The sequence below is a fragment of the Henckelia pumila genome, chromosome 4, assembly GCF_033568475.1.
Source record: "Henckelia pumila isolate YLH828 chromosome 4, ASM3356847v2, whole genome shotgun sequence".
In the NCBI taxonomy this organism is placed as follows: Eukaryota; Viridiplantae; Streptophyta; class Magnoliopsida; order Lamiales; family Gesneriaceae; genus Henckelia; species Henckelia pumila.
In genome coordinates, this window is record NC_133123.1 from 42,014,466 (window position 1) to 42,026,882 (window position 12,417).

Genomic DNA, 12,417 nt, shown 5'->3' on the forward strand with positions numbered 1-12,417 from the left:
GTTTAGACATAATTGCGTGAATCCGGCAAGCATGCAATAAATTGAATATGATGAGACAAATATTTTTATAATTAAAAATCCCTCATTTTAAATATGATTTAAAATTGATATCAAGATAAATAAAGGAAATTTAAATTTGTTTAAATGTTCCTACCTTCCATCAACGATCAATGTATGTGATGCTACCCGCGGATACGGTCCGGCTCATATTATTGGGGGGGCCCGTCCGTCGGAAAGCTGTACATTGGATCGACAAATGTTGTAAGTTGGGTGGAACTCCCATGGGATCGGCTCATATTATTGGGGGATCCACATGGCGACCGTCCATCACAACTTAATATTGATGGGTCATCTTGACATGTCACTTTAAACGGCGTCATATTATTGGGCCCTTATTGGACATGAGGTAAACACATGGGGGTTGCTTTGGAAGCAATTGGGCTCTACCTTTTGAGAATTATGGTTGGCTGATATTATTCGGGACCATAAGTTTGTCAATTGGACTCCATGTTCTCACTAAGGAAAAGTTTCCCGTTTTCACTAGAGGGTGGTGAAATCGTTAAAATAGTGGGAGTGAGATTCATAAAATTAAATTCGCCTATTTTATGTCTTAGTAAATTATTTAAACAATCATTGATATATGTCTGTTTTTCATTTCAGTATTTCATATGATGAATTCGCGTAATCCTTTATTCTCGATCCTCGAACAAAACAAATTGACTGGCGCCAACTATACGGAATGGTTCCGGAAGTTGAAGATTGTCTTGACTTCGTAGAAAATGCTCTACGTGTTAGAGAAAGCACCTCCGAAGGAAGCACCAGCTGATGTAAGTCCGGAGGAATTGGCCAAACTTGATGCATGGTGGGACCATGACATCAAGACCAAATGCTATATGCAAGCCTCGATGTCTGATGAACTCCAGAGGCGATTTGAGGACACCGTGAATGCTGCTGACATTCACGCTCAACTCAAGGAACTTTTTGGGGCTCAATCGAGGGCTGAAAGGTTCGCTACTGTGAAGGAGCTAATGACGTGTCGCATGCGTGAAGGGACTTCGGTCCGTGATCATGGGGTACGAGTGATTTGGCTCATACAGAAGTTAGCGACCCTAGATTTGGTGTTGGAGCATGAACTCAATGTGGATTTACTGCTTCTGTCTCTTCCTTCTTCGTTTGACGGATTTGTGGTAAATTTTAATATGAACAAGATAGAGGCCACCCTTGAAGAGATGGTCAATATGCTCGTTACATATGAATCCACACTTAAGAAGGATAAGCCAGCTTTCTTGGTGGGCTCCTCATCTTCTGCTAAGAAGGGGCCAAGTATGAAGGGCAAGAAACGTTCTGCCCCACCCAAGAAAGTCGAGCCCGAGAAGAAGCACAAGACAAAGGCTTCAAACATTGGTAAATCCAAGGATGTTTGTCATTACTGTAAGAAGCCCGGTCATTGGAAGCGCAACTGCAAGGAATATCTAGAGCAGTTGGGAACTGCAAAGGGTATGTTCTATATTGAAATAAACATTTCACTTAATACTACTTCTTGGGTATTGGATACCGGATGTGGATCTCACATTTGCAATGATTTGCAGGTGATGACAAGAAGTCGCAGGCTTAGAATGGGTGAGACCCAGCTGAGGCTCGGGAATGGTTCCAGAGTTGAAGCTACAGCCATTGGAGATGTTTGTTTAATTTTGCAGAACGGTTTTAAGTTATTTTTAAGAGATGTTTTATTTGTTCCGGATTTAATTAAAAACATTATTTCTGTTTCTATGCTAGATAGAGATGGTTATTCTTGCAATTTTGTGAATGGGATTTGCAATATTTACAAGGAATGTTTGATTGGAAATGGACAACTTGAAAACGATCTATACAACTTAAAACTAAAAGACGTTCCAATAAATTATATTGATAAACCGGCGACAACAAACAAAAGGAAAATCGATAGTCAAAACCCGGCGAACCTTTGGCATGCTAGGCTAGGTCATATTTCCTCAAGGAGGATGAACAAGCTAGTGGGAGAGGGCATGTTTGATATGTCTGATATTAACTCTCTACCTACTTGTGAATCCTGTCTAAAAGGGAAAATGACTAAATCTCCTTTTAAGGGGAAGCCTGAGCGTAGTCAAAATCTGTTGGATTTGATCCATACAGATGTTTGTGGACCATTTAGAGTTGGGACTCAATATGGCCACACCTACTTCATTACCTTTACTGACGATTATTCAAGGTATGGGTATTTATATTTAATGAAATATAAGTCTGAAGCATTTGAAAAGTTCAAAGAATTCAAGGCTGAAGTAGAAAACAAGCTAGGTAAAAGTATTAAAGCACTTCGATCGGATCGAGGTGGAGAATACTTAAGTACCGAGTTTTTGGACTATCTAAAAGAGAATGGGATTCTCTCTCAGTGGACTCCTCCTATGACACCACAGCTGAATGGTGTATCGGAGCGTCGTAATCGAACTTTGTTGGACATGGTTCGATCTATGATGAGCTTCACTGAGCTTCCACCTTCGTTTTGGGGCTATGCGCTTGAAACGGCGGTATTGTTGTTGAACAACGTCCACACTAAAGCAGTGGACAAAACACCATACGAGTTATGGAATGGCAAAGCTCCTAAGTATTCGTACTTGAGGATTTGGGGATGTCCTGCTTACGTGAAGCGGACAGTGGGAGATAAGTTGGATAGTCGATCCAGCTTATGTTATTTTGTAGGGTATCCGAAGAATTCGATCGGATATTATTTCTATTATCCTGCTGAAACAAAGGTGTTTGTTTCTAGGAATGCCACCTTCTTGGAGAAGGAGTTCTTATTGGATAAGAAAGGCGAGATGATGGAACTCGAAGAAGTTCGAGAAGAACCCGAAATACAAAATAACGATCCTACGCCTCAGGAACCATTACTAGACACGCCTGAACCTAGAAGATCCGAGAGGACTTCTAGACCTCCTGTTCGATATGGTCTTCTTCTTGAAGGGGATCAAGATGAACCCGACATTGGATGTGATCCAAGAAACTTCAAGGAAGCAATTTCTGATGCGGATTCAAATTTATGGCTTGAAGCTATGCAGTCTGAATTGGATTCAATGCATACAAACCAAGTTTGGTCTTTAGTAGATCCTCCTGATGGAATTGTTCCAATAGGGTGTAAATGGATCTACAAGAGAAAGCTTGGGCCTGATGGTAAGGTATTGACCTACAAGGCGCGATTGGTGGCGAAAGGTTACACTCAAAGACAAGGAGTTGACTATGATGAAACCTTTTCACCAGTTGCAATGTTCAAGTCCATAAGAATCCTTATTGCCATAGCTGCATGGTATGACTATGAGATATGACAAATGGATGTGAAGACTGCTTTTCTTAATGGAGACATTAAGGAAGAAATCTATATGAAGCAGCCAGAGGGGTTCACATCCATGGGAAGCGAGCATAAGGTATGCAAGCTTCAGAGATCAATTTATGGTCTAAAACAAGCATCAAGAAGTTGGAACCAGAAATTTGATGAAACAATAAAAGATTTTGGTTTCATCAAGAACCCGGAGGAACCGTGCGTGTACAAGAAAGTAGTTAAGGATGCTGTGACATTCTTAGTACTTTATGTTGATGACATCCTACTCATTGGGAATGATGTAGGGATGTTACAGTCAACAAAGATATGGTTATCAGGTAGATTCTCGATGAAGGATTTGGGTGAGGCATCCTACATTCTTGGGATACAGATCTATAGAGATAGATCTAAGAGAATGATAGGACTCACTCAATCAACCTACATCGACACCATATTGAAACGGTTTTCAATGGATGGGTCCAAGAGAGGACATCTACCCATGTGTCATGGAGTTTCTCTATCCAAGTCTATGTGTCCCAAGACTGATGAAGAGATAGAGAATATGACACATGTACCATATGCGTCAGCTATAGGTAGTATCATGTATGGGATGATATCTACCAGACCGGATGTAGCATTTTCTCTGAGTGTCACGAGCAGATATCAAGCTAATCCCGGTCAAATGCATTGGAAAGCCGTGAAGGACATTCTTAAGTACTTACGAAGGACTAAGAATATGTTCATGGTATATGGAGGACGAGATCTGAAATTGGAAGGCTATACCGACTCTAGCTTCCAAAGTGACGTGGATGACTCGAAGTCAACCTCTGGATTTGTGTTCATGCTCAATGGCGGTGCTGTCTCTTGGAAGAGTTCCAAGCAGGACACCACAGCGGATTCCACCACTGAGGCTGAATACATTGCAGCATCAGCTGCTGCTAAAGAGGCCGTTTGGATGAGGAAGTTCGTCCAAGAGTTGGGCATCATTCCTGAATTTGTTGGTCCAGTCCCGGTGTACTGTGACAACACGGGTGCCGTTGCTCAAGCAAAGGAACCAAGGTCTCATCAAAGATCCAAACACGTACTGAGGAAATACCACATCATCCGGGGAGATTGTGGAAAGAGGAGACATCACTGTCGAACGAGTGGCCTCTGCAGACAATATCGCTGATCCGCTTACTAAGCCCTTGCCAGGACCATTGTTTGACAAACATCGCGAAGCAATGGGTCTACGTAGTATGACTAGTTGGCTATAGGGCAAGTGGGAGATTGAAAGAGTGGGTGCTCAGTGAGCCAACTTGTGGCTATGGGCTTTGATGACTCTTTGTACAAACGATCTTTTGTTTAATGTAATTTACACTTTTATTAATGGCAATGACTTTATCTTTCTTCATATTGTTATATTGTGATATACTATTGTTGTTTTGATAAAGACCTTGAATATACTATAGTGTATGTAAGATGTGGTAGAACATGGGGATGTCTATCATGAAATACATCTTATAGTCACTGTATATTCTAAACTGTTCCTAGTCGATTGAGCCGTCCGATAATAAGGATAAGGATCGCTCGAGTTTGAGACTAGCATTTGCGATGCGGAGTACCACGTTTCATTGGTAGGGAACATGGAGATGTTCGAAGCATGCAAATGGATATTCATAGGATGAATAATCGAACTACCCTATCCGGACTTTCCAAGTGGTTATCACTTATCGAGTGGATAAAGTCCGCGGTTTTGGTTGTACACCATTAGTCCTTACTACTTGAAACATCATGGAGACTCTATATGCTAGTACTGTGCTTTGACTCGTTTACCGACTCTATGGGGGTCATCAGGTGTCGGGATTGGGTACAGTTACAACACATATAGGAGTCGATGCATTGTTGTCAAGGATTCACCACATACTTGCGAGTGTGGATATCCTATGCGATCTGAGGAGATATTAGTGTGACGAATCTCTGGCCAGAGTACTTGATGTGATTTAAGAAATGGTTTCTTAGTAGCACATGCGATGTCACTAATTTGATCTTCAAGATGTATTGCATAGTTATCGAATCTTGAGCGACTCTCGATATACCAATGGTTGTTGATTCGATCGGGATATATGGATGAAGGGACCGTACTGTACGCTAACCAAAATCTACTGGTTCTTGTAGGCACTATCAGTGATACCTAGGGAATCATGGGGCGATGTTGCTAGGCGCTTTACCATGATTCGTTGGGCAAGTCGGAAATCGTTGTTCCGAGTCACAAGGAGTTGTGAGCCCACGGCTAGCTGTATCCCTGAACCATTGAGGGTCACACAGTGTAATGGAGTTTTAATCCCCGTTGAGATAGTTAAATTTAAAGAGTTAAATTTAATGAATAAAGAAGTTGGACTTCTTAAATAAGAGTAAGGGAGTAGGATTTCCTAAAATGACATAGGGATGGACATTTTTGGAAACCACTGAATTCGGATTCAGGAAAATTTATCTAGACTTTAAAATGTGCAGAAATGGTTTCTGTGCACATTGGTGAAATCGGTTCATCAATCGGAGTCACGATGAATTTTATATTAATTTCTGAACATGCGGGCTTTGCTTGTCGGGCCTCAACTTATGACTAATGGGCCCTAAGGTGTTAGTGGCCTGCATTATAAATAAGTTATTGCAGTACAGAAATTAGACACAACAGGTCATAAATTTTGAGAGCAAAATTTCGAAACCCTAGCCTCTCTCTCAAAACAAATCGGCCGCCCCCTTCCCTTCTCTGCGTGAGAAATTCCGGTCTGTGATTTTGAATTGCAATCTGGAATAGCGAATCAAATTCGTTTATTCTCTTCGTAGAAAACTTCTGATAGATTTTCTAGTGCAATCTATCAGAGGGATTAAACCTCCATTCGTGGACCTGATAGAAGGAGTTCATCAGTTCCTGGGAGATACAAGAAGCGCAGAGAAATCTGTGTGGTGTCCAATAATCTCGCTTCGAGATTGAAGGTAAAATTTAATTAATTGTTATTTGAATTTTACACACACAATATAATTTAATCGTTGAATGGTTGATACCCACACCATGGAATTGTTCCATGATAAAATTTTTAAACTTCCGCTGCACCGGGTATCAATCGTGATTGATCTGGGAACACGCCAGTTTTCCAACATCTCGACGTGATTATTGTCTTTTGTTGCCAAGTTCACTAATTTTCTTAGATGTCGAGACAGAAATTGATGAGTCGCCAGTTTTGTTTGAGACGACCGATTCAGAGTTGACCGAACTTTGTAACAGCTCCTTAGAGGAACCGATTCAGATGAGTTTGTGTAGTTGAGCCGATACGGATTTGAAGAAATGGTGCAAGAAGCAGAGTTTGATCAAAACGGCGATTTCAGAAATATTTTGAGAGAAGAATCATTCTAGCAGTCTTCGAACTGTATCTTGTTTTCTGAGATGAAACTGCTTTGATTTCGAGGACGAAATCGATTCTTAGAGGGGGAGAATTTTAAGGCCCTGAAATTAATTATTTCGAGATTAGCAGAATTGATTATTATTATAATTTGGAATTGTTGGAGATTATTTGAGTCGGGATTGAATTGATTTAATTTGGAGATTCAGGGACCGAATTGCAATTAAACCGGTTGACTAGTCAAGGGAGATTATTATATTATTTGTTATATATAATATCTACCTCTCACCATCACTCTCCACTCCTCTCTCTTTCTCCTTCCCCTCTCCCTCACGCCTAAAGCCGAGAAACCATGGCCAACGATTCTCCAAGCTTTTCTTCCGTCCGATTCGCACGATCCGCCCGTTAGAATTTTGAATGGAAGACATATTCACGATCACCGCAACGAGGGCTTCTTTCTGACGTAAGTTTTGCTACAATCCACGAACTTTGATTTTTGTTGGGTTATCAGAATTTGATAATCTTCGAGTATGATGTTCTTGAGCTAGCATAGATCGTGTATTCGAAGTCGGTTCAGAAAAAGGACGAAGTTTGGATTTTATATGATTTTTGGGGTTTAATTTCGAAAATGGGTTTTAAGATTGTGGTTAGATTTGGTTGTTTTTGATGGATTGGAATATGATGTGAGATGGTTTGAGTTGTTTGTTGATGTTGGTAAATTGTGGTTTGACCGTTTATAGCCGTTATGCCGTCGAAATCGAGTTTTGGATTATCGGTCGTTTGTTTCGGTTTGATTTCCGGATTTGTTGAGTTTTTGAATTGATATCGAATCCGTATGTTCAACATTTTCAGATTTAGTTGACGATTCGGGTTTGGAACGAACTTGAGAGTTTGAACCGATTCGAGAATTGAAGACGGTATATTGATTGAGTTTCTTTGCTTTGATTTGTTTTGATTCGATTGATTATTGATTGAGTTTGTTGTTATTTTCAGACTTGAATCCTCGACGAACTTGAAAAGGTAAAAAGACGACGATTGAATGAACGGGTCGATTAAATCGAATTTGAATTAATTCGAGTGCCCGAAAGAAATCACATACTCGTATGCTTTTCAAATTATTTGATTTAAAATGGAATGAGTTTAGTTTCATTTGCATACATCTTGAGCCGAAGATTCGATTCGTTTTGAATTTAGACAATTTAGGGAGCTATATTGAAGTGGCTTTGGATTTCGAGTTTTTCCAATTGCTAGAATGCTTCTTATAGTTGCTCTGAAGTCTAGGGGTCTGAGTTGAGCGACATCCACCCCGAATGGGTGTGTCGGTGAGTTGTTCGTGAAAACTTGACCCTGGGATCCCAACCGAGTACTGATTGATATTCGATTATCCGATTAGATAATCCCGAGTTTTGAAGTCATGCATTGCATTTTAATGCATTTCGAGTTGATAGCTGATATGCCTTTTTGAATTAATTGGCTCGTTGTTTTATATAGCATGAATTGTTATATTATTTGAAATTGCTTTATTTGTCTCTTTTACTGGGAATTATATTCTCACCGGATTATCCGGCTGTCGTTTTGTTTGTATGTGTACTTGACGGCAGGTGGGGCAGGATCGAGTCACAAGCTGCATGACTAGATCGAGTTGGAAGTGATAGAAGTGAGACACCGTGCGTCGTAGGGTTATGTCCTTGAACTTGTATTATTTTGATTAGTCGAACGAACCCTATTGTCGAACTTGTAATTGTATTTTTTGGGCAGAACTTAGAATATTGTATGTTCTAAATGTTGATATATATATGTGTTCTTGAGTTTAGAATTGATCGGAAATGCTCTTGGTTGTTTTCTTCAATGTATCCGGGTTTCTGTCCGTTTGGCCTGCGCGCGGGCGAGGCTGGACCTCGCGCGCGCGCGGCTAGCTTGGAGGGGCTCTGGAAGTCTTGCCCGCGCGCGCGCGAGCACTCCCCTCGCGCGGGCGCGAGTACTTTCGTGAGCCTCTGGACCTTTTGCCTGCACACGCGCGAGGAAATAGCTCGCGCGGGCGCGAGGCAATCCTTAAAAAAAAAAAAATTTATTCGATTTTACGCGGCTCTTCGTGTTCGATTTTGTGTAATTATTTGAGAATAGAAGATTAGAAACGGGGTCTCACACTCTCCTTCGCCTGCAAGGCTCTATTTAGGGCTTTGGGTACTCTTATTTTAGAGTTGGAGTAGGAAACATATTTTAGTATAGTCAGACAGTGTTTGACACAGTAGCGGAGCAGTGCTCGAAGCTGTTGAGCTGCAGCAGGGGTGTACCCCTAGTTGCGGGATAGTCGCCATCAGTGGGCTGACAACGGACGCAGGTATAGCTATGGTCTCCTTAAATTATTTAAGAGTATGCAATAGCTTAGTTAAGGCTTTTAGAGCTTATTGAATGATGCATGGGTATTTGCATTGTAGTAGCCCGTACCCTAATTAAGTAATTAAAGGATTAATACTAATTAAATAAATTGGGTATCAGACGGATCGGAAGCTCCGATGAGCGATCGGAGGCACCGATGATATTACGTCATCCATGACGTGTGGTTAGATCGGAAGTTCCGATCAGGATCGGAAGCTCCGATCACCCCTATCCAGAGTCAACAAGTGATATTTTGACACGTGGCAGATCAGGATCTTCGGAAGCTCCGATGGCAGGATCGAACGTTCCGATCGAGGTTCGGATGTTCCGATCGAGGATCGGAAGTTTCGATCGTTGTCTATAAATAGAGGGCCGAGGCTTCATTTCCAATTGCCAATTCCGAGTATTTCCCTCTCCTTTCTAGTCTATTCGAGTTGTTCTAGCCTTCCTAGGCTTGACCCGGCGGTCGACGAGGCGTTCGGAAGTCGTAGCAGAGTTGTTCCCAAGTTCTGGAGGCATCGACATCAAAGGGCTAACGACGGACGAAGGTATAGCTTTTGCTTTCTATAAATATTTAGGAGTATGCAATAGCTTAGTTAAGGCTTTTAGAGCACTTTAATGATAGTAGTATCATTTGGCAGTGTAGAGCAGACTATAGGCGTGGACCTAGAGTTGGAAGAGCTTGCACTGTTTTGAGGTACGGAAGTACTGTTCGAGATATCCTGACTGAGTATGCATGTATTATGTGACTGCATGATTTATATGTCATTGATTTATGCTGCATTCATTTGCATACTGAGCTATCTCCTTCGAGATGTCTGTTAGTAGGGTTTTTCCCTATCCTGTTAGTGGTTGGACTTCCATCGATTTGGGTCCGGCATATCCACTGGTATTATGGTATGGGAGCCACCTCCTGAAGCGACGGCACAGCGTGCTACATACCAGGGCCCGGTCTGTCTCTGTTATCTGATACTTGACCTCGAGTTTATAGGGAGTTCACTTTTCATGCATGTATACTCATACTCTCGTACTGAGCGTCTTATGCTCATGTCTCGTACTCTGTGTTTCTGGACACCCCATTCCATGGAGCAGGTTTGCGATTGGACGAGGCGGGTGGATCCAGGAGGGGCTAGTCAGTGGTTGACCAGCTGGAGCTTCGTCTAGGTTTTATTTCTGTTGTTTTGAGGTTGATACAGTTATTCGATTTGGTTGTATATTATTTGGACAAATTACAGATTCCTTTACTTGGGATTGTATAATGTTTATGGTTTCCGCAAGATTATTCTGATATCTGTTTTAATTAAGTTAATTGCATGCCTAAGTTCTATTAGTAGGTGATCCGGGTAAGGGTCACTACATTTATGGTATCAGAGCATGCAAAAGTATTCTTGGGATTTAGTCTCATCATGAGGTATTTTTGTAGATGGCAAATCGTGATGACCAGAGTTCTCATGGCAGTATTGGTGGGCGTTGGGGTGATGCCGACCGAGATCATCGTCGAGAACGGCATTATCGTCATCATGACGACGAGCGTTTCACTGTGCGTCGATTCTTAGCTATGGGTCCTAAGCCCTTAGTTGGAGGTGAGTCTCCGGAGGATGCAGAGAACTGGTTAGACCGCATGGAGACGACTTTTCAGACTTTCCAATGCACCGAGGATCAGAAGATGGAGACCCTTGGCTACCTTCTGGATGGACGTGCGCGCAGGTGGTGGAGGTTTACTTCTGAACCTTTTGTTGCGGCAAGAGAAGTGGCCACCTGGGCCGAGTTCCGCATAGCTTTCCAAAAGCAGTATTTTCCTCTTGCACTCCGTCAGTCGAAGGCAGGCGAGCTACTGAGTCTGCGACAGGGAGCCATGTCTATCGATGAGTATCAACAAAAGTTCTTTGATCTGCTATCCTATTGCCCCGAGATTGCTGATAGCTCAGAGATGAAATATAATCTGTTCCTTCAGGGTCTTAACCCTGAGATCCATGACCGTGTGGTGGTTGGCGACGACATGTCCCACGAGGGTTTGGTGAGCCGTTGTCACCAGGCGGAGGACAGCATTCGGCGGAACAGGTCTTTCCCTCAATCGAGGCCTGCTAGTTCTTTGGGTCCCCGTGCCCAAACTTTCAAGAATTCTGGATCTACTTCTTCCTCTGGTTCTGGAGGTATTGTTTGTTTCAATAAGAAGGACAAGTGTGATCACTGTGGGAAGAACCATCCATCCGACAAGTGCCGTAGAGCTTCTGGAGCTTGTTTCCGTTGTGGAGAGACTGGTCATATACGGAGGGATTGTCCACTGTCTGGGGGAGGTGGTTCTGGTTCGGGTTCAGGATCTGGTTCTCAGGCCATCGTACAGCAGAGGTCACAGGGACAGCCTGCTGGGAGTTTTCATTTGAGGCCATGAGCTTCTGGCCAGGTGTTTGCCTTGAGGCATGATCATGCAGTGGAGGAGAATGAGAAAGTCATCGCAGGTACATTTTTGCTTTATGGTATACCTGCTCTTGTACTTATTGACACTGGTGCATCTCATTCCTTCATTTCTGCACGTTTTGTTAAGAGGCATAAGTTACCATGCATTGCACTAGATGTAGTGATGTCTGTTTCTACTCCGATGGGCCAATCTGCTTTGGCTAAACGTCTAGTGATGGGTTGCCCTTTAGAGTTTGAAGGGAACATTCTGTTAGCGAATCTCATGGTCCTGGCGATGAACGACTTCCTGGCGATGAACGAATTTGATTGCATTCTGGGAATAGATATGTTGACTACCTATCGAGCTTTAGTGGACTGCTATCAGAGATTAGTACGCTTTCATCCGGAGGGGAGTGAGAGCTGGTTTTTCTATGGTGAGGGAGCGCGACCCCCGATGCCTTTGGTATCAGCTTTGAGAGCCTGTCGAGCTCTAGAGTCTGGCGGGGAAGGCTACCTTATCTATGCAGTTGATTTGTCCGCTGAGAGTATTGGGATAGAGAGCATTCCTGTTGTGGATGAATTTTCAGATGTATTTCCTGATGAGATTCCGGGTTTTCCTCCTGCTAGGGAAGTCGAGTTTGACATAGAGTTGATGCCGGGTACTTCACCTATTTCTCGAGCACCGTATCGTCTGGCTCCATCAGAGATGCGCGAGTTGAAGAATCAGCTACAGGATCTTTTGGACAAGGGATACATTCGTCCTAGTGTATCTCCTTGGGGAGCTCCTGTTCTCTTTGTAAAGAAGAAGGATGGGTCGATGCGGTTGTGCATTGACTATCGGCAGCTGAATCGAGTCACTGTGAAGAACAAGTATCCGTTGCCTCGTATTGATGACTTGTTTGATCAGCTGCAGGGCACGTCAGTTTACTCCAA